The 16,978-nt window shown below is 39.8% G+C and overlaps 1 pseudogene; it reads right to left on the minus strand.

Moving 5' to 3' along the window:
* Positions 1-4,462: 4,462 nt before the first annotated feature.
* On the minus strand, positions 4,463-13,277 carry LOC125113248 (polyadenylate-binding protein 1-like; annotated as a pseudogene).
* Positions 13,278-16,978: the final 3,701 nt, after the last annotated feature.

A 16,978-nucleotide genomic window follows, 5' to 3' on the forward strand; every position in this document is an offset into this window, starting at 1 on the left:
ATGATGGAGGATAATGTGGAAAAAAAAAGAATGTAAATATATGTATAGCTGGGTTACTTTGCTGTACAGCAAAAAATTGACAAAACATCACAAATAAACTATAACTTTTTTTTAAATAGAGGGAAATACAAGGCCAGCATTGGGGATTGGAGAGTTAAAGCAAGGGATTCAGTTTTTAATGGGGTAGTTGTGTACCATATTTACATCCAGAGTGAGATGATAAAATCTGTCTATCTATCTAGCTAGCTATCATCTTTCTATTTTCTATCATCTCTCTAATCTCAGATGTACAGCATCATGGTTCAACATCTGTATACATCACAGAATTATCACCATAAACTTTTATCCATAGCTCACTTTTGACTCCTTCACCCAATTTGCTCACTCCCAACACCCAAACTTCTTCCCCTCTGATAACCACAAATCTGTTCTCTGTATCTATGAGTTTGTTCTTTGTTTTTTTTCTATATTCACTATGAGTAAAATAATACAGTATTTCTTTCTTAATCTGATTTATTTGATTTAGCATAATACACTCAAAGTCCATCCTGTTGTCTCAAATGACAGGATTTCATTTTTTTTATGACTAGTATCCATTGTATTTATCAACCGTATCTTCTTCATCCAATAACCTGATAGACACATCTTGGCTATTGTAAATAATGTGCAATGAATATAGGGATATATCTTTTCTTTAACTTTTTTCTTTTTTTTAAGTTTTATTGAAGTATATTTCATTTATAATGTTGTGATAATTTCTGCTGTACAAGAAAGTCATTCAGTCATACACATAAACCCATCCATTCTTTTTCAGATTATTTTCCTACATAGATTATCATGGAGTATTGGGTAGAGTTCCCTGTGCTATACAGCAGGCCCCCATTAACCAGTCATTCCATGTACTACAGTCTGCATATGTCAATCCCATGACCCCAGCCCATCCTTCCCCCCTCACCCATCCCTTTGGTAATCATGTTTGTCTTTTCAAATTAGTTTTATATATATATATATTTTTCAGATAAATACTTAGAAGTGGAATATCGGGGTCATGTAGTAGTTCTAGTCAATTTTTTGAGGAATTTCCATGCTGTTTTCCATAGTAGCTGCACCAATTTACATTCCCATTAGCATTGCCCCAGGGTTCCCTTTCTTCCATCTTCTCATAAATACTTGTTACTTGTTCTTTTTGGTTATAGGCATTCTTACAGATGTGAGGTGATTTTGAATTGCATTTTCTTGATAATTAGCTATATCGATCATCTTTACAATGCCTATTGGTCATCTATATGTCTCTGGAAAAATATCTACTAGTTCCTCTGCTGATTTTAAAGTCAGATTTTTTGTTTTGTTGTTGAGTTGTATGAATTCTTTATATATTTTGGATATAGACTGTTATCAGATATAGGATTTTGAAATATCTTCTCCAATTCAAATGATTTTCTTGATGATTTTCTTCACTGTGCAGAACATTTTATGTTTGATCCATATACTAAACTTTCATTTTTTTCCCATGTCTTTTGAGTTGGACTCACAAAACATCACTAAAAGAGACATTAATGAGGTTACCTCTTATATTTTCTTATAGGAATTTTCTTCTTGAAATTAATTATTGTGTCTAGTGTGAGGTAGTGGTCTAGTTCATTCTTTTGCATGTGGTTGTCTACCTTTCCTAGCACCATTTTTGAAGAAATAATCTCTTCTTCATTGTATTTTCTTTGCTCTTTTATCCAAGATTAATTTTTCATAAACATGTGGCTTTATTTCTAGGCTCTCTATTCTGTTCCATTGAACTATATTTTGATTTTTGTGCCAGTACAGTGCTTTTTTGATTACTATAACATTGTAGTATGGTTTGAAGTCAGAGAATGTGATACCTCCATCTTTGTTTTTCTTTCTCAAAATTGTTTTAATTCTCTAGGGTCTTTTATGATTCTACGTGAATATTACTGTTATTATTATTATTATTACTTGCTTTTTAGGGCCGTGCTCATTACATATGGAATTTCCCAGGCTAGGGGTCAAAACAGAGCTGCACCTGCTGGCTTACCTCACAGCCATAGCAACTTGGGATCCAAGCTGCCGAGTTCATGGCTATTCTGGATCCCCAAACAACTGAGTGAGGCTAGGGATTGATCCTTCATCTTCATGGATCCTAATCAGATTCATTTACACTGTGCCACATTGGGAACTCCCAGAATTTTAGAATTATTTGTTCTAGTTATGTCAAAAATACCACTGGTAATTTATTTTCACTTTTTTTTGTGTGTGTTGAGAAATTATTTTTTATTTTACTTTATGATTTTTATTTGTGTATTACAGTTGATTGACAGCATTCTGTCAATTTTCTACTGTACAGAAAAGTGACACAGCCACACACACACACACACACACACATATATATATATATATATATATATATATATATACATACATTTTCTTACATTATCCTCCATCGTATTCTATCACAAGTGACTAGATATATTTCCCTGTGCTATATAGCAGTATCTCATTGCTTATCCACTCCAAATGCAATAGTTTGCACATATTAACCCCAAGCTCCCAGGTCATCTTACTCCACCCCTATCCCCCTTGACAACCACAAGTCCATTCTCCAAATCCATGCATTTCTTTTCTGTGGAAAGGTTCATTTGTGCCATATACTAGATTCCAGCTATAAGTGATACCATATAGTATTTGACTTTCACTTTCTGGTTTACTTCACTTAGTATGAGAGTCTCTAATACCTTCCATATTGCTGCAAATGGCATTCTTTTGTTCTTTTTTAATGGCTAAGTATTATTCCATTGTGTATATATACCACATCTTAATTCGTTCATCCACTGATGGACATTTAGGCTGTTGCCATATCTTGGCTATTGTGAATAGTGATGCAATGAACACACATGTGCATATTTGTTTTTCAAGGAAAGTTTTGTCCAGATATTTGCCCAAGAGTGGGATTGTTGGGTCATATGGAAGTTCTATATTTAATTTTCTGAGGTACCTCTATACTATTTTCCATAGTGGTTGTACCAATTTACATTCCAATCAACAGTACAGAAGGGTTCCCTTTTCTTCACACCCTCTCCAGCATTTGTTATTTGTTGACTTCCTAATGATGGCCATTCTTACAGGTGTGAAGTGGTACCTCATAGTAGTTTGATTTGCATTTTCTAATAATCAGTGATGTTGAGCATTTTTTTTTTCATGTGCTTGTTGGCCATCTGCAAATTTTTTTGAAGAATTGTATATTCAGGTCTTTTGTCCATTTTTCAATTGGGTTGTTGGGATTTTTTTTCTGTTGAGTTGCACAAGTTTTTTTGTATATTTTAGTGATTAAACTCTTATCAGTTGCATCATTTGAAAGAATTTTCTTCCATTCTGTATGTTTTCTCTCTTTTTATTTTTTATCATTTCCTTTGCTATGCGAAATCTTGTCATTTGAATAAGTCCAATTTGTTTATTTTTGCTTTTATTTCTGTTGCCTTGGGAGATTGACCTAAGAAAATATTTGTACCATTGATATCAGAGAACGTTTTGCCTATGTTCTCTTACAGGAGTTTGATTGTGTCTTGTCTTATGTTTAAGTCTTTAAGCCATTTTGAGTTATCCATGACTTTTTTCATAGAACCAGAAAAAACGATCCAAAAATTTATATGGAACCATAAAAGGCCCAGAATTTTCAAAGCAATCCTGAGTAGCAAAAACCAGGCAGGAGGCAGATCTCTCCCAGATCTCAGGCAATATTACAAAGCTACAGTAATCAAGACAGTGTGGCACTAGTACCAAAACAGACATGCCAGCCAATGGAACAGAATATAGAACCTAGATATAAACCCAAACACCTATGGTAAATTAATCATCAACAAAGGAGGCAAGAACATACAATGGAAAAACAGTTTTTTCAGCAAGTCTTGCTGGGAAAACTAGACAACCTCACCTAAATCAATGAAAATGGAACACACCCTCATACCATGAACAAAAGAAAATTCAAAATGGCTTTTTTTTGACTGTTTAAGGAATTTTTATTGTAGCAAGAATTTTATAATTAAATAACATTTCCTTGCTCATTTTTATGAATTCTGTTTTTTCATATAGAAGTGACATTCTGAGCTATTCCACAGTAAAGAATTACAAAATTAAAGAAAGGAATGCTTTAAATTTTTGTATTTTTTTGAAAATTCTTTTTTCCCACAGTCTATAAAGCATTCATTTTTATACTTACTAGTTTTGTGGGGTTCTTTTTGTTTGTTTGTTGGCTTATACATCAATAAGTAATCTGGCACTAGCATTGTTTGCTAGACCTGGTCATTGCTCAGTACATAAGGTTCAAAGTTTCCTTTCCTTTTCTTCATTTATTTTATATTTTGCAACTTTTTTTCTTTTACAACATTGTATTTCAACATTTAGTTTATTTTTCTTTGGTGAATGACATGTTTCCTTTTGTGATCCCTGATCAATTTTAAACAGTTGAAAACCTGGTGGTACTGTTAACCACTTTCTGGGCAGCCTCTTTAGCTTGGTGGACTTGTAGTACAGCTACAGCTTTATCAGCTTCAGAAAGGAGAGACCCTGGAAACTCAAGCATATGAACAAGTTCTGAATTATTAATCTCCAACAACATGCTAGTGATTTCACCACCAAGAATAGGTTGCATGGATAGAATTAGAGGAAATAGCTGTTCACCCAACATTTGTTTCTGTTCTCAAGGAGGGAAAAAAGCCAACATAGAAGCAGGAAAAGACTCCTGACTTTGCATGTGAACAGCAGACTGCTTCATGGTAATTTGTGGCTGGTTATTAAGATGTTCTTGAGAATTGAGAACTCCTGCATCATATTTATACTGTGGAATGGTGCAAACAGCAGGAGTCAATGCAGCAGCAGCTGCTACAGGATGTGGACACATTTTCTGTGTTGATGTGTCAGCAACACTATGTGTGGACATGACTTGTGGAACCTGTGAAGAAGCTGGTCTCATAATACAAAATGGTGGTCTAGGAGCGGCTGGGTGGATAACACCAGGCTATTTTGGAAATGATGAGGTCTGGCATCCTGAGGAGTCCTTCTAGGACTTGGTTTGAGTTAAGCAATTTGGCTAGGAGGATAGTATGCAGCCTGCTTCTGAGTCTGTGGGATAGCTGCCATGAAATCATCTCAAGGAAGTGCTGGCTGATAGAGGGTTGATTACAGGTCTGAGCACAGCTCTTACACTTGCTGTTCTCTGCATACACTGGTTAGTTCGGTAAACCTGGTGCTCTTCTTTCCCTGAGCTAAAGCTACAGTTGTGGCTTAAGCCATTATTCTACCATTAATTTCTGTAACTGCTTTTGTGGCTTCTTCTGAGAAGGAGAAACATACAAAACCAAGACCATTGCCATGACCACCCCCCATCATAATGAAGTACACATAAAAAAACCCTGGCTGAGGAGGCAGCTACATTCCTGACAGAAGCTTACCACCCTTGTAATTTTGTGGCAACTATGTGCCTTATGTCTTTGCTACCAGCTCTGCTAGCCATGGACCAAGCATCACTTATCAGTTTCATTTTTGTAATCTTGTTTACTCAGTTTCTTAGGCAGGAACACTCTCTATTCAGGGAAGGGGGGGAAGGCTTCTTGCATGGGAAAAACAAGACCAGGAAGTCTGCATTGTATAAAATATACCCAGAAAAAAAGACTTGGTGCTCAGACTATGGAGATGACTCCTCTGAGACTGCATTGATGCTGAATAAACCCGGCTATTCTGCATCTTTGAGAGTTGTTTGTCTCTTTCTGTTGCCAATGTTTCTGCAACATTTTCTGGTGTGTTGACCAGGAAGCTGACAACTAAACTGGCCCCTTGTGCCATTTTTTTCTGGGAACTGGGAAAGGCTATGGTTTCCAGCCTGGTGACAGTAGATAGCACCCACCTGGCTATTTCTCCAGATCCTAACTCTCACTTGGGCTGTGCTGGCCTGACTCATGCCACATTCCAAACAGACTAAGAAGGAGAAGAGAAATGGGTTCCAGGATGGGACATCAGACTGGTGAGTGGGCTGGGGACATCTGCCTGAGTCAGGACCCACCCTATGGCAGAAGGAGAGCGATCACCTCTCAGTGACCAGAGGGTCACCCAGGTCAATTGTTCCCTTGGGATTGGATGGCCTGTCAGTTCTGGTGTGCATGTGTGTGAGTGACTGTAGTGAATAAGAGCCCGTGCTCCATCATCTTCAGACTACAGAGCCTGAATGGGTCCTCACCTGCATTTCCATGGTGACTTCATACATACTTTAAGGCTACACCAGGTTCTGAAGGTTCTCTTCCCTCCCTGAAAGACTAGTCCAGGTCCAGGATTTATACACACCAGCCACATGTGAAGAGGCACCTTAAACTCCTGAGGGAGGGGCTGTCAGGTGGAAGAAAGTGAGTGCTCCCCTACTCTTTGTCTTGCAACATCACCACAGGGTGGGAATTTACACAATGGGTGAATTGGCTTCAAAACCCACTGTCTTAGAATGTATAATTAAGAATTTTGAGAAAGGATTCTCTGGAGATTATGGTATAAAACTGAGCTCTGGAGAACTGCTCACTCTCTGTACCATAGAATGGCCCTCCTTTGGGGCTGGATGGCCCTCAGAAGGGACCTTAGATGTACCCACAGTTTGAGGAGCATATAATGTTATAACAGGGGATCCCAGACACCCAGACCAATTTCCATACATTGATCAATGATTAGAAGTTGCCTAGTTAAGGCCAGTTTGGGTTCAGTTCTGTATCACATATGAGGGACAGTGCAAAGTCCTAGTATCCCAGTCCAAAAAGAAAATTCTGCCTTTAGAAAAGGAACCACCTATGTTTCAAGAAGAGACTGAGAACTCAGCCCCTGTATCACCTCCCTATGTGCTACTGGTCCCTCCTTGGGGGGCCAAAGGCCCCCAAATGCCAGACAGCCCACCGCCTTAAGTTTTTCCTCCTCCTCCTGAAGTCCCCAAGGCAATATTGCCCCCACAGCTGAATTCATCATAACTGGTGAGCAGTCATCTCCAATCGAACCAGGGAGCAGCTTCCCCAGTGCTACAAATGCCCTTACAGGAGATGCAGGGACCTGCAGTGTATTGCCCCTGATGGGACCATACAAGAGGGGGGACCAGTCTTTTATACCAGGCCTTTTCCACAACAGACCTCCTCACCTGGAATCATCATAATTCCTCATACTCTGAAAAGCCTCAGGCATTGATTGACCTCTTATAATCCATTTTCCAGACTCTCTACCCCACCTGAGTAGACTGCCCACAGCTCCTTCTCACTTTGTTTAACACCAAAGAGTGCCAATGAATGGTAACAGAAGCCCAGAAATGGCTCCAGACCAATGTCCCAGGGGATCAACTACACATGGAAAACTGGGCAAGGAAAGTCTTCATGGAGGAGGGACCCCACTGGGACTACAACACTGAAGAGGGAAGAAATTGGAAAAGTACTGACAGGCCCTCCTACAGGGGGTAAAGCCGGGGATAAAAAGTCTACTAACATGGCCAAGACCACTGAGGTGCTGGCACTGGAAAAAATGAATGCCAAAAATGTCCTGAGAGAAGGACCGAAGCGGCACACCCACCTAGCTGGTACTAACCTGAGCCATCCAGCATGAATCTGATCTGCTTAAGCCAAAGCAGAATCCGACTAGCAGGGACTGGGCTCTCTCCAACTAGGCCCCTGAGAACCTATGGTCAGAATTCAAGTAGGGAGCCATCCTTGAAGACTTTATGGTAGATATAGATGCTGAATATTTGCTGGTCACATAACCCATGGCCCCCTCTCAGGAAAAGAAACTACCATCATCAGGGCCACAGGTTCCCAAACATGTAGGCCCTTTGGTAGTCCCCAATGGTGCTGGTTAGGAGGTCATGAGGTAGTACATGAATTTCTTTACCTGACTGACTGACCATTTCCCTTGATGGGAAGAGAACTGCTGGCTAAGATGGGGGCTCAAATCTCTTTCTCCACTGATGGATCAGCTCAACTCAAATTAACAGAACCATCCTCTCCTTTAATCATGGCTCTCACTGTAAGAAGGGAAGAAGAGTGGTGGTGTACCCTTCTCCTCCAGAAGAAGGGGCTATTTCCCCATAACTAGAGACTGAGTACCCATTGGTTTGAGCAGAAATAAATGCTCTGGGAGTAGACACCATGCTCCTATCTTGATTGATCTGAAACCTGGATCTCAACCAGTAAAGAATGCCACAATACTCAATTCCCAGAGAAACTTGCCTGGGAATCCAGGCTCACCTGGACAGGCTACTTCAGCATGAACTTTTGATAAAGTGTCAGTCACCCTGGAACACCCCCTTATTGCCTGTAAAGAAACCAGGGACAAAAAACTACCTCCTGATTCAGGACTTGGGGGACATAAATGAGTCAATAACCACATTGCACATATATGTGCCTAAACCTTATACCCTGATGGGGCTAATACCTTCCACTGACAAGTGGTTCATTTGCCTGGACTTAAAAAATGCCTTCTTCTGCCTTTGAATGGGAAAATCCACAAACTGGGACAAAGGAGCAGCTCATTTGGACAAGACTCCCACAAGGATTCAAGAACTCTCCTACACTTTTCAGTGGTGTCCTAGCTGCTGACCTGGCTGAATTTTCTGGACAACAAGTAGACTGTGTCTTGCTGCATTATGTTGAAGACTTCTTGCTGTCCAGCACCATGCAGGCTCAATGCCTAAAACCTCTCCTCTCCATAATGGAGGCTGGGTATCTGGTGTCAGAGAAAAAGGCACAAATCTGTAAGAAACAAGTCAAATATCTGGGCTTTAATATCATGCTGGGCCAATGAATGTTGGGGACTGAAAGAAAACTGAAAACTGATAGCAGTTTGTGCTAACCCTGTCCCTACCACCCATCAGAAAGTTCAAGAGTTCCTAGGGGCAGTGGGATTCTGTAGGATATGGATTCCCAGTTTTTTAGACTTGGCCATATCTCTATATAAGACCATAAAAAGAGGAGAAAGGGTTCTCCTTGAATGGGGACCAAGACAGGAGACACATTTCAGGCAATCAAGACCAAACGCACTGAGGCTCTGGCCTTGGGACTTCTTGATGTAACCAGAGAATTCAACTTCTTTGTTCATAAGAAAAATGGAATGGACCTGGGAGTCCTAACCCAATAATTTAGACCTTGGAAAAGGCTGGTGGAATATTTGTCTAAGCAAATTGATTCAGCTGCTGCCAAATGGCCTTCCTGCCTCTGAGCACTGGCAGCTACCACCTTATTAGTAAGGGAGGTTGACAAATTGACTCTGGGGTAGAACCTCAATGTTAAAGTCCCACATTCAGTTGTAACCCTGATGGGCAATCAGGGCCACCATTGGCTCACACTTGCATGAATGAGTCAATACCAAGGGGTACTATGTGAAAATCCACAGGTAAAACTGGAAGTTGTACAAACCCTGAACCCAGCCACCATCCTACCAGATGAAGTGGGGCCCCCAGACTATAATTGCTTAGAAGTACTAGAGGAAGTGTTTTCCTGCAGGCCTGATTTAAATGACAGACTGCTCCAAAATCCAGACCTGATTCTACATGCTGATGGCAGTAGTTTCATGGAGAATGAGAAAAGGATGGCAGGATATGCTGCGGTGTCTGACTCAGAAGTGATGGAAACAGAAGTGCTTCCTCAAGGTTGGTCAGCACAGAGAGCAGAATTATGGGCATTAATCAGAGCACTAGAGCTCAGCCAGGACCAGCGAGTTAATATCTATACTGACTCACGATATGTCTTTGCAACTCCACATGTCCACAGAGCCTTATATAAGGAGAGAGGACTCCTTACTGCTGAAGGAAAAGTGATATCTCAAAGCTCCTAGAATCAGTATGGGAGCCTAAATAAGTGGCAGTTACCTACTGCAGAGGCCACCAAAAGGGAGGCAACCAGGTGGCAAAAGGAAACCACAGCACTGATGCAACTGCCAGACAACAGCCTGGGGGCAACCGCCAGACAAACCCAAGGTCTTGCTGGCCTCAGAAGTGCCAACTGTCCCCAAGGACTCTACAGAAGAAGAAAATTGGATAAAAGAGGGAGGAGGAATCAAAACTAAGACAGGATGGTGGGTTACACATGACCAACAGATTTACGTTCCAGAACAGCTGGCCTATAAACTAGTCCACTAACAACAAGAACTGATCCACATGGGCAGAACGTCCTTAGATACCTTACTGGGTTGGTACTACCTCATTACACATCTTCCTGCACTCTGCTCTCTCTGTCTCCCAACAGTGCATAACTTGTTTACAAAATGATCTTCTCCAGGGGCCTAGCAGACCAGCTGGGACACAACACTGTGGACTGTCCCCATTTGAGGATATGAAAGTAGACTTCACTGAAGTCACCTTGACCAGGGGATAAAAATACCTTGTAGTTTTTGCCTGCACCTTTTCAGGATGGGTAGAAGCCTTCCCAACCCGAATGGAAAAGGCAAGAGAAATAACCAAGGCACTCATGAAAGACATGCCTCTGACAATTGGGTCAGACAAAGGAATGGCATTTGTGGCTGAGACAGTGGAACAGGTGGCGAAAGCCTTACAGATCCAATGGAAGCTACATTTGGCCTATTGCCCTCAAAGCTTAGGGAAAGTAGAACACATGAACTGAACCATTAGCAGGCTCTAGTTATGTTATGTCAGGAAACTGGCTTGCCCTGGGTAGATATGTTGCCTGTGGCCTTCCTAAAAGTGAGATGCTAACCCCGAGCAGAAATAGGATTCTCATCATTTGAAATTTAATATGGAAGGCTGCCTCTGCTGATAAGTTTGAGAGGAAACACCAGAGAATTGGGAGAGTTAGATTTACATAAACAACTGCAAGGATTGGGGCTCACTACCTCACAAATATACAAATTGGTCACAGATAGAATACCTATATCTTTAGGCATAACAGTGCACCCCCACAAACCAGGGGAGCAGGTGTGAATAAAAGACTGGAAAAAGGAGTCTTTAAAGCCAGTATGGAAAGGGCCCTAAACTGTAATCTTAACTACCCCCACTGCTCTCAATATAACAGGAATAGGCACCTGGATCCATCACTCCAGAGTTAAACCAGCTGGCCCAACTGATGACTGCAGGAAGTGGAGAGATGCCCTTGGTCTGGAAAAACCCCTATGCCTGGCAATACAGAGGAGGACACAATGATTTCAAAGCCCTGCTCTGACCACACCAGAAGTTTGGTCTGTTAATGCATGGATGAAGGTTGATGAATTGGCTTCCCAGAGATATTTGTTGTTTGTTTTTATTAATCTGGTCCCCCTTGACCCTGTCAGGATCCATTCTGATGGGTGCAGATGCACCATGAACATCAAGAGGGGGGAATGAAGTAAGAGTTTTCACAAGAGAAACAACCTCCCCAGCTGAGGAGGCAGCTACATGCCTGACAGCAACATTGCTCACCCCAAACCACCCTTCTTGTAGTCTTGTAGCAACTACATGCCTTGCTAGTAGCTCTGCTAGCTGAGCTCCAAGCATTGCTTATCAGTTTTGTTTTGGTAATCTTGTTTACTTAGCTACTTAGGCAGGAACACTGTCTGCTTGGGGAAGGTGGGGGGCTGCTTGTATGGGAAAAACAAGAACCAGAAGTCTGTATTGTATAAAAGCTACACAGAACAAAGACTTGGTGCTCAGACTCTGGAGATGACTCCTCTGAGCCCACACTGGTGCTGAATAAACCCTGCTATTCTATATCTCTGAGTGCCATTTGTCTCTTTCCACTGCCACAGTTTCTGCAATCTTTGCACTAGTGATTGTACCAAATGGAGAAAACTCTCCAGAGACATTCATCATCAATAGCATCATCAAGATTTTTCATGTTGGAGTTCCCATCATGGCTCAGTGGTTAACAAATCTGACTAGGAACCATGAGGTTGCAGGTTCAACCCCTGGCCTTGCTCAGTGGGTTAAGGATCCAGCATTTCTGTGAGCCATGGTGTAGGTTGCAAACGCGGCTTGGATCCCACATTGCTGTGGCTCTGGTGTAGGCCAGTGGCTACAGCTCTGATTAGACCCCTAGCCTGGGAACCTCCATATGCCATGGGAGTGGCCCTAGAAATGGCAAAAAGACAAAAAAAAAAAAGATTTTTCATGTAAAGGTTAACTCTCTGGTATTATGTGATCCTATCTTGAGTCATCTGTTCAAATTTGTGTTAAGTTCCATCTGCCATTCCATATTTTTTTCTGGGCTCAACCAACATAAATTTTCCATTGAGCTCCTTTCCATTCATCTCATCCACAGCTTTTGTGTATCTTCATGTCTTTCAAAGCTTATAAATCCCAAACCTTTGGATTTTCTACTCTCTTCAGTCATTACTTTCCCACTGAAGGCAGGTCCAAACTTGCCGTAGAGAGGCTTAAGATATTCATCATCCGGATTTTTCCAAAATTCTTGATGTAAACATTGGTGAACTTTTTTGCCCTAGCTCCAAGTTCTGCTTCTCATTCTTTACAAAATTTAAATCATCCAATAAATACTTTGCCATCATTTAGAATCATCCCATTAATTTTTTCAGTAGCTCTTTCAGCTGCTTCTTTTGTCTCAGAATGCAAAAATCATTAACCCTTGGAACAATTTTCATCACAAACCACCTTACATGAAAGGATATTATCAAAAGCAGAAAATATATCATATAGTGCTTTATTATAAATTGATATGTCAGGAGTTCCTGTCATGGCGCAGCTGAAATGAATCCAACTAGGAACCATGAGGCTGCAGGTTTGATCCATGGCCTTGCTCAGTGGATTAAGGATCTGGTGCCATGAGCTGTGTGGTGTAGGTTGCAGATGCATCTTGAATCCTGCATTGCTGTAGCTGTGGTGTAGGCCAGCAGCTGTAGCTCTGATTTGACCCCTAGCCTGAGAACCTCCATATGCCATGGGTGTGGCCTTAAAAAGCAAAAAATAAAAATAAATAAATAAATAAATGGATTTGTCCCAAAATTTAATGTATTTGTTGCTCATTTCACTTTTGCAAAGTGATGGATCATGCTGAGACCACGTGACTCTTACTGGCTTGCTCTTTATAACATCAAAATTCATGGTGTCTAAAGCATGCTGCCTGTCCACTGTCTGCTGGAAGTTACATACAAGTAGCCCAAGGAGTAGCAGATGATCATTTATATGCACACCCAGATGGAGAGAATGGGTGCTACGAGGCTAAACTTCTCCTAGAGCATCACTTTGGTTACAGTGTCGGGTGGTGTCAGTCCCCCACAAAGAGAGAAGGGACAAGGTAATTAGGACCTCTAGGGTTCATCTTGGGATGGTTGCCTGTAGGGCTACAGGGAGTGCTAGGATTAATCTTGAGGTGGCTGCCCATGGTGACACAGGCCAGGACTTTTCCATGAGAGAAGATCAAGTGCTCGGGCCCCAGGGCCAGAGACATGGGGTGGGGATGGGGGCAAGCACAGAGGGACAAAATCAACTGAAATAAAAAACTACCCAAAGACCACAGAACCGAGTCATTCTGCTTGCTGTCTGCCACCACCAGAGAGAGGGTGGTGGTTGGGGCCTGGCAGTGGGGAAGCCTCTGTCTCCTGGTGCTTTTTGGAGCTGCAGATGGGCGAGCGTTTTGGTTTCAGCTATTTCCCCTGGTTATTTTATAAAAGAGAATGAATGAATAAATAAGTACAATTTCTGGCTGGGGAGACACAGGATTTTTGATAAATTGGGGGGGTAAAATATTTTGTAAGAGTTTATTTTATTTTATTTTTTTAATCATAAATGTGTATTTCAAGCCTGGAACACACACTCTGCACTCAGCACTAACCACCTGGGAGAAGAGGCCATTGGTAATTTGATAGCAATTTCACTGAATCTATAGATTGCTTTGGATAGTACAGTTATTTTAACAGTATTAATTTTTTCAATTCAAGAGCATGAGATATCTTTCCATTTTTTGTTGTCTTCAGTTTCTTTAATCAGTGTCTTGTAGTTCTCAGTGTACAGGTTTTTCACCTCCTTGGTTAAATTTGTTCCTAGATATTTTATTCTTTTTGATGAAGTTGTAATTGAATTTTATTAATTTCTCCTTCTGGTAGTACATTATTATTGTGTAGAAATGCTACAGATTTCTGTACATTGATTTTGTATCCTATGACTTTACTGAATTTGTTTATTAGTTTTAATAGTTTTATGATGGACTCTGTAGGGATTTCCCTATATAGTGTCAAGACTTTGCAAATACTGACAGTTTTACTTCATCCTTTCCAGTTTGGATATCTTTTATTTCCTTTTCTTGCTTAATTGTTGTGGCTAAGGCTTGCAACACTATGTTGAATAAAGTGATGAGGGTATGCATCCTTGTCTTGTTCCAGACTTAGAAAGAACTTGCAGCATTTTGCCATTGAGTATGGTGTTAGCCATGGATTTGTTATATACGGTCTTTACTTTTTGAGGTATGTTCACTTGACATCCACTTTGTAAATTTTTTTATCATAAATATATGTTGAATTTTGTCATAAGCTTTTGATATGATCATATTATTTTAATCCTTCATTTTGTTAATTTCATGTATCACATTGATTAATTTGCAGATACCGAGCAATCCTTTCATCCCTGGAATAAATGTCACTTGAGCATGGCGTGTGATATTTTTAATATATAATTGAATTTGATTTGGTAATATTTTATTGAAAACTTTCGCATCTATGTTCATCAGAGATATTGGCCTTTAATTTTCTTTTTTGGTAGTATCCTTGATTGGTTTTGCTTATGCTGACTTCATAAAGTGTCTTTGGAAGTTTTACCTCCTCTTTAATTTTTTGGAAAAGTTTGAGAATTACAGGTATTAAATCTTGTTTGAATGTTTTATAGAATACAATCCATCTGGCCTTGGGTTTTTGCTTGTTGGGAGCTTTTAGATTACTGTTTCAAACTCCTTATTAGTAATTGTTCAGTCTAAGAAGATTGATTTCTTCATGACTCATTCGGAAGACTGTATGTTTCTAAAAGAGCATAAATTTCTTCTAGGTTGTCCAATTTGTTGTTGTTTGTTGGTTGTTCATGGTAGTCTCTTATGATTCTTTGTATTTCTGTGGTGTAAGTTGTAGTTTTCCCTCTTTCTTTTCTGATTTTATTTATTTGTGATGGCTCTCTATTTCCCTTGGTTAGTTTAGCTAATGGCTTTTCAATTTTATCTTTTTAATGAGCCAGCTGTTAATGGTGTTGATGTTATCTATTTTTTAATTCAGTGAGATATTAAGTTTTATGCATGATCAGAAACTCAAGATTTAGGATTGAAATACATACATGTTATCAGCCTATAGGTAGTAACAAAAGTAGATGCAATTTGTGAGGGTGTGTAGATGAGGAGATAAGAGGGTTAAATACATGATTCTTATAACATCAGCATTTAAGGGAAAAGGGAAATGTTCTGTGAAAAAAACCCAGAAATATCTGAAGCTCAAATATAAAATGAATTATAGTATTTTGGTAGCTAAGTACATATCAAAGCAGATGGTATATTCAATACACCAAATGCAATTGAAACATCAAGTATAAAAGGAACCATAAAATGGTCATTGTTATTTTTTTATAAAGGAAGGTTAGAGTTCCTGTCATGGCACAGGGGAAGCAAATTGGACCAGGATCTATGAGAATGCGTGTTCCATCCCCGGCCTTGCTCAGTGGGTCAGGGATCTGACATTTTGGTGAGTTGTGGTGTTGGTCATAGACTTGGCTCAGATCCCACATTACTGTGGCTGTGGTGTAGGCTGGCAGCTGCAGCTCTGAATCGACCTTTAGCCTGGGAACTTCTGAATGCCACAGTGTGGCCCTGAAAAGCCAAAAAAAAAAAAAAAGAAAGAAAAAAAAAGGTTTATGTAAGTGACTTAGAAAAAAATTAAAACGTAAATAAACAGTAAGTGGAGACTAGGACACAGTGACTATAACAAATCTTTCAATAAATTTGGCTCTAAATAGAGGCTTCATAATAGGAGTAAAGATTAAAAAAAAGATATTTGTTTTCTTCCTGCTTTTCTGGAAATGACTCGATATTAGAAGAAGGTGGAAGAAGAGGTAAGAGGTTGAAGATATAAGGGATAGTTGGGAAAATCGAACTAGTCTACTGAGAAAGCCGAAGGAATATAATGCAAGATACAGGGATAGGGGCTCAGTTTGCATGAAGAGAGGAGGAAAAGGGGAAAACCATTTCCTTAGGAAGGATAAGTCAATTCATTATGAAAGGTATCTGAAGTAGATGTCATTTTAACTAAGAATGGGGATTAGTTAAATTTCCCTTCAGCTTGACCAAATTTGACATGGTTTTTCTTAATAATTGGGTCCTGATCTCCCTCTTCTCAGAGGAGTTACTAAAAAAAAAAAAAATTAAATCATAAATTCTTTCTATGCCCCTTTAAGATGTAAACCTCCTCACAGTTTCTTGCCATTTTACAATCCAGGAACATCTTTTTCATAAACTTGGAATGTCTTTTTTAGGAGCATATTTTTCATGTACTCTTTTGAAATATACTCATCAAGGAAGATATCAATCCTATCTCCCAGTCTCTTTGGAAAATTTGGGGCCTAACTTCATTTCTTGTTGAAGAGAAAACAATGATTGTTCCATCCTTTTCCCTAACATCCTCTAGTAATTTTTGACTAGTTTATCCCAGTGCTTAAGTATTCTAATACCTTTTGTCTCAGTGGAATTAAGTTCAATCTATTTTTTTCTATGGCAATATTCTCTAATGTGTCTTCCATGCCTGTTTCATACTCTTTGGCCCAATTTTTCTTTGACAGTTTCATGAGGAAATCAGAAAAAGGAGACAAGGAAACCATTTGAAACTGTCTTTATGGAAAACAAGAAAAAAATCTTCCTACAGAAATGGAAAATGGTAGCTGGAAAATGATGAAAGCTGTTGGAGTTACACAAATAGAGAGCTCTACAGTTTAATGGTATATCAAAAAAATCTACATGTAAAAGGTATTGTGTTCTTGTATTCATTTTCTAAAATT

This window comes from Phacochoerus africanus, chromosome 13 (assembly GCF_016906955.1).
Source record: "Phacochoerus africanus isolate WHEZ1 chromosome 13, ROS_Pafr_v1, whole genome shotgun sequence".
Classification (NCBI taxonomy): Eukaryota; Metazoa; Chordata; class Mammalia; order Artiodactyla; family Suidae; genus Phacochoerus; species Phacochoerus africanus.